Below are 9,384 nucleotides of genomic sequence, written 5' to 3'. Positions count from 1 at the left end.
GAGGAGAGGAGAGGAGAGGAGAGGAGAGGAGAGGAGAGGAGAGGAGAGGAGAGGAGAGGAGAGGAGAGGAGAGGAGAGGAGAGGAGAGGAGAGGAGGCCTCATCAACTTCTTTGTCCTGATCCAGTGGCCTGTAATAGACATCCACTGCATTATCACCCGTGCCAGCCTGCCCCTTAATTCTCACCCACAAACTCTTAACTCACTCCTCAACTGCCCCTGGATAGCACTTAATGCATTCTAGTTGCTCTCCCACATAAAGAGCAACTCCACCACCTCTCCTTGCTGGCTTGTCTTTCCTGAGAAGGACACAGCCATCCATGACCACATTCCAGTCCTATGAGCTGTCCCACCATGTCTCTGTAATTGCCACCAGATCACAATCTCCTGCCCGAACACGGATTTCTAACTCCTCCTGTTTATTTGCCATGTTGCATGCTTTGGTGTACAGGCACTTCAGAGAGTGAGCTGAGCATGCTGATTTCACTCTAGGAGGGTGGGAAGGCACCTGGTATTCATCAGTACTAGAGGGCTGCCCCAGCAGTGCAAGTCTATCTACAACCCCATCCCCCTTCAAATCTAGTTTAAAGCTCCCTTAATGAGCCCTGCTAATTCCTGTCCCAGAACTGTTTTGCCACTATGAGATAAACCTCTCCCATGTACTACTGTCAGGTCTGGTTTCTTATAAAATCAGCCATTATTGGAGAACCCAAAGCCCTGCCTGTGGCACTAGCCTCGTAGCCAGGCATTTATGAACTGGACTCTTCCATTCCATCCCACGTTGACACCCGAAAAATGAGGGAGGGAAGAGAAAATAACTTGTGTCCCAGGCTCTTTCACCAGCTGTCCCAAGACCCTGAAGTCTCTCTTAATTCCCCTCAGACTACAGGATGCAGCTTCCTCCCCACCTGTCTAGAAGATCAGCAGTGGGTAGTAGTTTGTCAGGTGCAGCAGGGTAGGGAGTATCCTAGAGATATCCCTGATCCAGGCTCCAGGTAGAATGCAGGCTTACCCATGATGAAGGTCAACTGTGCATACTGGACCCTGTGTTCCCTTCAGGAATGAGTCACCAAAAACTAGAACACTTCTCTTCTTCCTTATGGAAGAGGTGGTCATACTGTTGGAAGGCCTATGGGATTGAGGTAAGACCTCTGGAGCAGGTTCCCTATCCACCTCTTCAACAGCCAGTTGCTCATGCAGGACCCCATACTTGTTCTGCAAGGGTAACTGGGAAGATGGGGGAGGTCAGGAGCGGATTTGCCTTCTTCCTCAAGCAGGTACCTGCTTCCAATCCCCCCAGTTTCTGAGGTGCTCCCTTACTGCCTGGTAACAAGAGGTTAGGGGATTCTCCTATTTACCTGGGACCTCAACCTGTTTCCTTTCTCTCAAGGAGTGCATCCACCAGTCAATCTCTCTCTCACACTCCCTGATAGTCCTCAACATCCCCACTTCATCCTTCACCTGTTCACATCTGACATTCACCTGTTCACATCTGACACAGTTGTTGTTTTTGGGGGTTTTTTGTTTTATTCTGTTTTTTTTTGCATCCCCCTTCAGAGCATGTTTCCATTTCCTTGTATTTTCAGACAAAGAATTAGCCCTGCAGAGCCCATCTTTCTCCACATCAGATGACGCATTCTTTTTTTGCCTGCCTCCATGTAATTTCTCTGTGCCTCCTTCATCCTTGGCCTTTCTCAGACAGCAGGTTGAGGCCAGCTGCCTCTCTAGCAGTACACTTCCAGATCATCTCTGCCTGATGCTCACACTCTCTTTCATCCCTCTTGTTCTCATCCTTCGTCTTTTGCTTCACTTGTCCTTGCCCCTGCTGTGTACACGCCTGTATGACACGCTGGCAGCAGGTGATGACCACTGCCTTAAAAAGACCTTTTTTGTTTGCCTTTTTCACTTCAGATCCCTTGCCCAATACAATCTTACCTGCCTTGACGCTAGTCTCTGCAACTTCTGATTTGGTCACTTACACAAGGCTGTATTTGGCCTGCTGGGTAGAAACAGTGTGTTTTAGACAGCATTAGCTGGGAAAAGCAAACAGCAATATTTTAATTTTACAAAAGAGAAGAGAAGGAAAGTTGTCATTTCAAATTTCGGAGTAAAGTGGTTCTTTTTTTCCTTTAAATATTGAACATCCATTCGGTGTTGATCAGCACTGGCAGGGTGGCCAAGCAGCAATAGCTGGAAAAGCCTGCGTGACAATGAAACTCACACAGCTTCTGTGGAAACATGTTTTCGTAGCTTTTAAAAAATAAACAGAAACCCAAATCTGTCTCCTCGACATTTATTCCTTTTACATGGAAGTCTATCTGTTGAAGAAGTTGTTACCACTGCAATCTGAGAATTTGCATTACTGGACTCTGAGCCCATCAGCAAAGTTTGTGTCTGTAGCACAGCATCAATATTCACTCAGTGCTTCTCTAAAGAGCATGACTTTTTTAACCCTCATATTCCGGTATGTGTTCTAATTTGTCGTATATGTCACCAGTTGTTACATTTTAGTCCCCTATATTTTCATAGAATCATTGAATCACTAAGGTTGGAAAAGACCACTAAGATCATCTAGTTCATCTGTTTTTCCACCTTAAAAAATTTCAAAAATCTATGTCAGCCCAGCATAGAAATAGAATAGTTAATCACATACCATTATGCAACTGATATTAAAAAAGCAAAAACCCATATTTTTCCAGATGTAAAAATCATGTATCTGTTGGTCTAATTCTTGTAGAAAAATTCAACTCCACGATCCGTTGAATTCCATTCGTTCATTTTCATTTAAGAGTTGGAGCTCAGGAGCACAGGCCAAAGGAACAATTTTGAGAGAAAATATATTTTGTCGTTAGAGAAAATGCTGACTGTAGAGAAACTTTCAATAATTTATTGTTTAGAAATGAGAGTACTCATGTTCCAATATGAAAAGAGAAGGTAAAGTGTTGCTGTTTATATAAGGGAGCAGAGAGGAAAAGTGGTAAACTCAGTGAACTAATAACAGTCAGTGCCTTCTATGATTTGTCCTGGAACTGTCTCTCCAAAACATATATACTCACACTTTTAAATATTGAAATTCAATATTGAAATTTTCCCAGTTAACAGCAGTAGAATGAGAGGGAATGTCCTCAGATTGCACCAGAGGAGGTTCAGGTTGAATATTAGGAAACAAAAGAGCGGTGAGGCAGTGGCACAGACTGCCCAGGGAGGTGGTGGAGTCACCATCCCTGGAGATGTTCCAGAATCTTGTGAATGTGGCACTGAGGGACGTGGGCAGTGGGCATGGTGTGATGGGCTGCTGGTTGGACTGAGTGGTCTTAGAGGTCATTTCCAATCTTAGTAATTCTGTGATTCTGTTACTGAAGAGAAATATAGAAGGTGGACTGGAAGAGTCCACTGTGCTGGCAGAAAAGCTGAGGATACTAGATGAATGAAGAAGGTACCACCAGACTCCCAACAAAGTGATGGATAGTACATCCCAGTGACTGGAGAAAATTTTGGACTACACAATAGTATTAAATTTCTGATTTTCACAGAGTTCACCAAGCTTGCTTTTTGTGAATACGTTGAAAAACATGGTAGCAGGGACGTGGTGCTGCATGTTTCCTAACAGCAATAATTTTTTAGTTTGGGAGACCACTGCCTAATACCAAAGCTGTATCTGAGACAAATTCTGCTAAGATATTTGTCCAATATTCCTTCTGTGGGAATCCAGCTTCCTTCCTGTTTATGTAAGTCCTTGGCTTCACCCTCCTCCTTTCCCAACTGCCTCTTCTGCTGTAGGTTGTAGGAGTATCAGAGAATTCATAGGTGGCTCCTGAAAACCCTCAAGAGGTTTAGGTGCATTAGGTTAGCAGAGGTAGAAGCCTGGACCATGATGCAATTCATAATGTGTGGCTGTCCTCCAAAGAAGAGCATTTCCTGAAGTCTGGTGGCCTTGCAGACCTCCACAGAAGTGGCACAAGGCATTGGACAGAGAGCACTTTGTCATAGGATCTATCTGAAATCTAGGCTTAGAATTTACCAGAAAGACAGAAAGCCTTGCTGTTCTTCTAGATCAACCTCCAAGTCGGAAAAAAAATAATGTAATATTTGATCTGTGGGTGCTCAGACAGACCAATCAATTGGTCTGGAGAGAAAAACATTGGGCAGCTGTTCCCAGTATGTTGGCAACAAGAAAGAACAAAATGTCCAAATCTTTGTTGAAAGCGTGTAGACCTGGTGTCTGCTTTGCACTCCTACTTAGCGGGTATCTGCATCACTCAGCCTTTACCCCAGAATGGATCTTTGGAGGTTGAGCAGAGCACATCTGTGAACAATTTTTCTGGCACCCATCTGTGCATAACTAGCCTCCTCTGAACTTTCTGATGTACATTCAGATCAAGCTAGTCATTCAGATTCAGCTAGTCTGCCTCTGGTCTAGAAGTGAGTCAGCTCTGTCTGCTTTGCTCCTTTGAAGCATGCTACCAGTCAGCACAGGGATGATGGGGTGCCTGAAGACACCACACCTATGTGCATTATGGTTGGTCCTCGGTTCAGAGGTGGCTGGTTGCTGAGCACATGTTCTTGCCTAGCAGTCCCAGCCAACAGTGGAGCAGGACTTGCAGGGGATTGGAGGACTCACTGACTCTGAACTTCAAAGAGTCAAGCAACAGTGCAAGTGCTATGGTTAGCTCCATTGTCACTACAAGGATCATAGCAGGCCTGAGGCAATCTCTGCCTTCTTCACAGGAAGCCAGCTGCAGTTTCCCACCAAAGGGAATCTGTGGGATTCCTTTCTGGCTCTACAGACTGTTAGTCAATGGCACAATGGGGTCTGCTCACGATATGGGAATTCAGGACGTCCTATTGTGTGCTACAGAGCTCTTGGAAGGTGTACAGCAGGTTGGGGAAAGAGACTGAGCCAAATGGCAGCCTAGGTTGGGCTTGTAGGTCCTCTATCTGGAGCTTAGGGATATCCTACCAGACCTAGGAAGACTAGACATTCTGACCGTGTGTTTATTCAGACTGAAGTGCTGCTTTCCTCTTTAGCCTGTTCACATACTGGTATTTTCATTTAATCAAAACCAAAAGGTCTGGAGCTCTTCCATAGTAACATTACAGAATTTCATGTCCTGATAAGTTATATACAGAATCTGAATATACCAAAATTAGTATATGCATGCATAAAGTTTTGAATTCAGTATACACAGGCAGAAGGAACTGCATTTTACAGTGGAGCTCAGGGTGTGCTATGTCCATCAGCTGCAATGCACAACTCAAAATTGTGATGAATAAATGACAGGTGAAGAGCCAACATATAAAGTATTCCCCAATGAAGATGGATCATGTCTTTTCTTCTGCCTATATATTATTCGCTCCACAAACAACTCAGAGCCTTGATCACACCTATTCAGATCATTTCCTTGCTTGCAGCAAAGACACTTGGGCAGAGTGGCATATCACTCCTCATCTTCTCTTTGACTTGTCTCACAAGAGTTTTCTGGTAATGCTCTCATACTTCCATGCCTGTCCAACAAAAAAGCAGACAGATGGTGTAAGAGGGATCTCGCTCAACAACCCCTGTCTAGAACATAACACTCAGCTGTCGACTAAGTGACTTCCTACTAGCTAATGTGAAGAACTGTCCATGTTCTAAAACCCACTCAGGCGGAGGCATAAAACAACCTGCTAATGGACTGCAGGGGACAGAAAACTGAAGTGAAAAGACCTTGGAGTGAGCAGGTGGGTCATTTTGTCTGTATCCTGCCAGCCTCTGACATCGCTTTGCTGATGAGGAATCCTTTTTCAGTACATTTGATCGATGTTAAGAGGGACAAGTGAAGATTTCTGGATGCAAATACAGCAGATTTTCATAATAAAAGCACATTTATTACCTTCCATTCTTGTCTTAAATACCTAGAGCAGATGCGGAATATTGTTGATTCATGCTAACCACTTAGGCAATAACAGTTGAGTCACAGGGCATTTCCTAGGGATTAATGAGTAGCTGGGAAAGTTGATGGCCCAAAGCAAAGCAGAGGGCCATTAACCCCAGCCAGCCATTAATTCCCTGGGAAATGCCCTGTGCCTCAACTGTTATGTGTCACTGTGACCTCCATCCACTTCTTTACATTGTTACACAGAGGGAAAAAATGTTGAGGAGGCACAATATTCCTGCTGCAGATAGCTCTCAGCCTTGTGAGTTCCTATCCAGGCACAGGTTGTGCTCAGCTGCCAACTGAGAAACGTTTCTAGAGATCTTTGCTGAAGAAGTGCATTTCTATTCAAAGTGCATGGATAGCAATGGAGTAAATCCTTCTGTTCTGAAAGATTAGCCACAAGAAGTGCAATGGGCAGTGTTCTAAGAGATGGGCAAGGACCACAGAGCCTGCCATGTAAGAGTTTATAAACAAACAAACCATCCTCCATTCTCCAACTTATAAATATGGCAAAGTTAAGATTCTGCTAATGTGATTCTTAATTTATCAACATAATAAATATACACAGATAAGCACCTTTGTTTAACAAGTGGTAGACCTCAGAGAGTACTGTCTCCTGTTATAAATTGAGGTGTTTTTATGGTTAGAAAACCATGAAAGCTAATTTTTCATTAAAAATATAGCTAGCATAACTTGCAACTGCAAAAAAAAGATGAAATCAATTATTTGAACCAAGATTTTCTGCTTGCTGGTTTAAATCTTGATTTGAATCAGTTCACTGTGGTGTTGGAGTTACAACACAGCCACAGTTACAACTTACAGCCTTCAAATAATTGGAGGCAAAAAAGGAAACTCTGCTTAGACATAAGCCATAAATGTATTTGCTGGTAGTTGAAACTGCAGTGACCTCCTTACATTCAGAACTTCTGGACTGTAGGCACTAGAAGACCAAGTAATGTCTCTGAATTACACCTAAGTGACTGAGGCTAAGTAAAACCACAGCAACTGGTATTTGAACGTTGTAATGGTGCCCTAAAATGGTGTGCATGATTCCTGAACACTGGACAACTGTTCTGTTGGCCAGATACTTGCCAAATTCATCTTTCATCATAGGACAGATCCTGTGATCCCTAGTTTTCACAGGCAACAGATGCAACTTCCAAACCATGTGGCTGGGACACATGAGAACACTGTGGAGAAGCCAGAAGAAATGAAGAGAAGCAGAACCATAACACCACAAAAGAAAAATATGGCTACAGGAACAGATAGCAAGGGAAATCTTCAAAATGACAGTTCACAGAGCATATACAGATAGACTGAGCATACAGAGACTGAAAACTGGCACCAGTAAAGTAAGGGGATGTAATGCGTGCCTTCCCTGTTCTTCATCTCCTAGAGAGCTGGTTCCACAGCCCATTATTTTCTCCTCTGCTGGTTATGTCAGCAGTCTCCAAATTCACGCAGACAGCAGCACGCCTACAGCTGGTGCATGTGCTCAAAAATAGCTGCTCAATTCATCCAGCTGCTCAAGAGCTCAGCCTGAATGCTTGGGACGGTTGGTGCTACTTTTGCATTTGCCTGCTTTTTAAAGGCATCATGTCTGATTGTGGCTCACAAATGAATCTTGATCAGTGGTCTGAAAGAACCAAATATCACCTTTTCTAGCCAGGACATGTACTTCTAATCCAGTTCACGAATGGCTGGTATCCATTTAATTTAAGTCAGGAATTGCTTAAATGTTTATTGGTATGAAACATTTAAAAACCATTTAAAGTTTATCTATGATAATTACAAGTAGGATAAAACCAGTTGAGACTTACAGCTTGAGTTTTAAAGAGATATAGTGTCAGTGGTGTAACTCCTAATGTCAGTTCTGTGATGGCAAAGGGCTGCACCAATGCACGATGCTTCCTTTTGCTTGCAACCTTCCTACGTTCAAGCAAGAGACTTGAAAAGCAGTAAGTTTCACTTACTGGAGAGTTGCGTTGGAATTCAGATGTGGTTTGTTCTGATATAGATGTTCCCTTAGGAGACGTGGAACAATGATGCCACATTCGGATACAATTACACCTACAATCATACTATCATACTTTTACAGATAGGATGACAGTGGTGAACCTCACAACTGCCATAGTTACTTGTGCAACTTTTCAGTGCTGCTGAGGGCAAAGAATGACTACATCTACTCTAATACTAATTTAATTCAAAAAGTTAGATCGTAATTTCAGGGGAATTGGAGAGAAAGTGGGTACTTTTGGACAAAGATCTTACCATGAGGCAACCTTTGCCTCCTCCCATATTCTCCTTATCATCTATGAACGAACTATCACAAAAGAGAATCTCAGCCTTCCCTTGTAATAAAGCTCTGAAACTGTAGTACAGAGTTGATAGTTGTTTTGGATTTAAAAAATTGTGAACATGTAGCTTAAGCAGGAAAAGAACAAGCTTTCTTTTTAAAGATTCTGCAGTGCTTGTGGATATTTTATCATCCTCACCAAACCGCTCTCTAACTTAATGGTTGGACTAGATGACCTTATTGGTCTTTCCAACCTTAGTGATTCTATGATGAATACGATCAGATTTATAAACCCACTCTCTGATGTAGGAGTAAATATTGTCTGTTTCACCAATAAGCATTCCGTGATAGAGGAAGACACTCACTCACACCATTAGTGGTGCTAGATGCCCTATAAAACACTTCACTTTTGACACATGCATATTACAACCTTTAGACCAGGCTACCATCTCAGGAATGCGGAGATAGATCTGCAAAAGGTTTTTGAGAGTACAGCACTAACTTGGCATCACAGCTGAAGTCAGTGGGGTTTCTTTAAGGCCAATAAACCCCAAAGCATCTTACAGGCTGCAGCCCATGTTTATGCTCTAGAGCTCCTCAGAAAGGCAGATGGGCTGCGCATGGGAAATGGATCTTCTCAGCTTTCAGGTTTCCAGCAGGACACAGTGGAAGAGCCAAACTCGTTGCTGTTTGATAGGTTCCATCTGGCTGGAAAAGGCTTGTTTTTCCCAAAGGCTTCTCTTTACAGCAATCTGCCCAGGCTGTGGCAGTCAGGAGGAGGCTCCCTATGAAGCCTATCTGTGCTGCTCTTTGGCTGTGGCACAGTGGTAGGATGGGCTTTCTGAGCCTTTGAGGAACATGCTGGACCAAGTCCTTTACCGCCCCATGAAATCTTGAAACCAGCACTCAGAACCCAGATGACAGCACTAACCCCCTGGGCCAGTTCTGCAGCTTATCTGATATTAAATTTCAATCCTTTGTTGCCTGTGATAAAATAGAAGCCAGAGGGTGGATACACATGAGCATTTCCAAGAGCCCTGCTTGTGTGATAGTTTACTCTGTAGTGGCTTAAATATAGACTAGAATGAATGCTTAAATCAAAGCACAAACACCTTTGGTCTCAGGATAAGAAAAGCATTTTAAACATCGTTGGCCTCAAGATACAAAAACAA

The sequence above is a fragment of the Centrocercus urophasianus genome, unplaced genomic scaffold, assembly GCF_019232065.1.
Source record: "Centrocercus urophasianus isolate 14NV4802_14NV808 unplaced genomic scaffold, USGS_Curo_1.0 seq_12, whole genome shotgun sequence".
Taxonomy (NCBI): Eukaryota; Metazoa; Chordata; class Aves; order Galliformes; family Phasianidae; genus Centrocercus; species Centrocercus urophasianus.
This window is presented reverse-complemented; position numbering follows the sequence as displayed.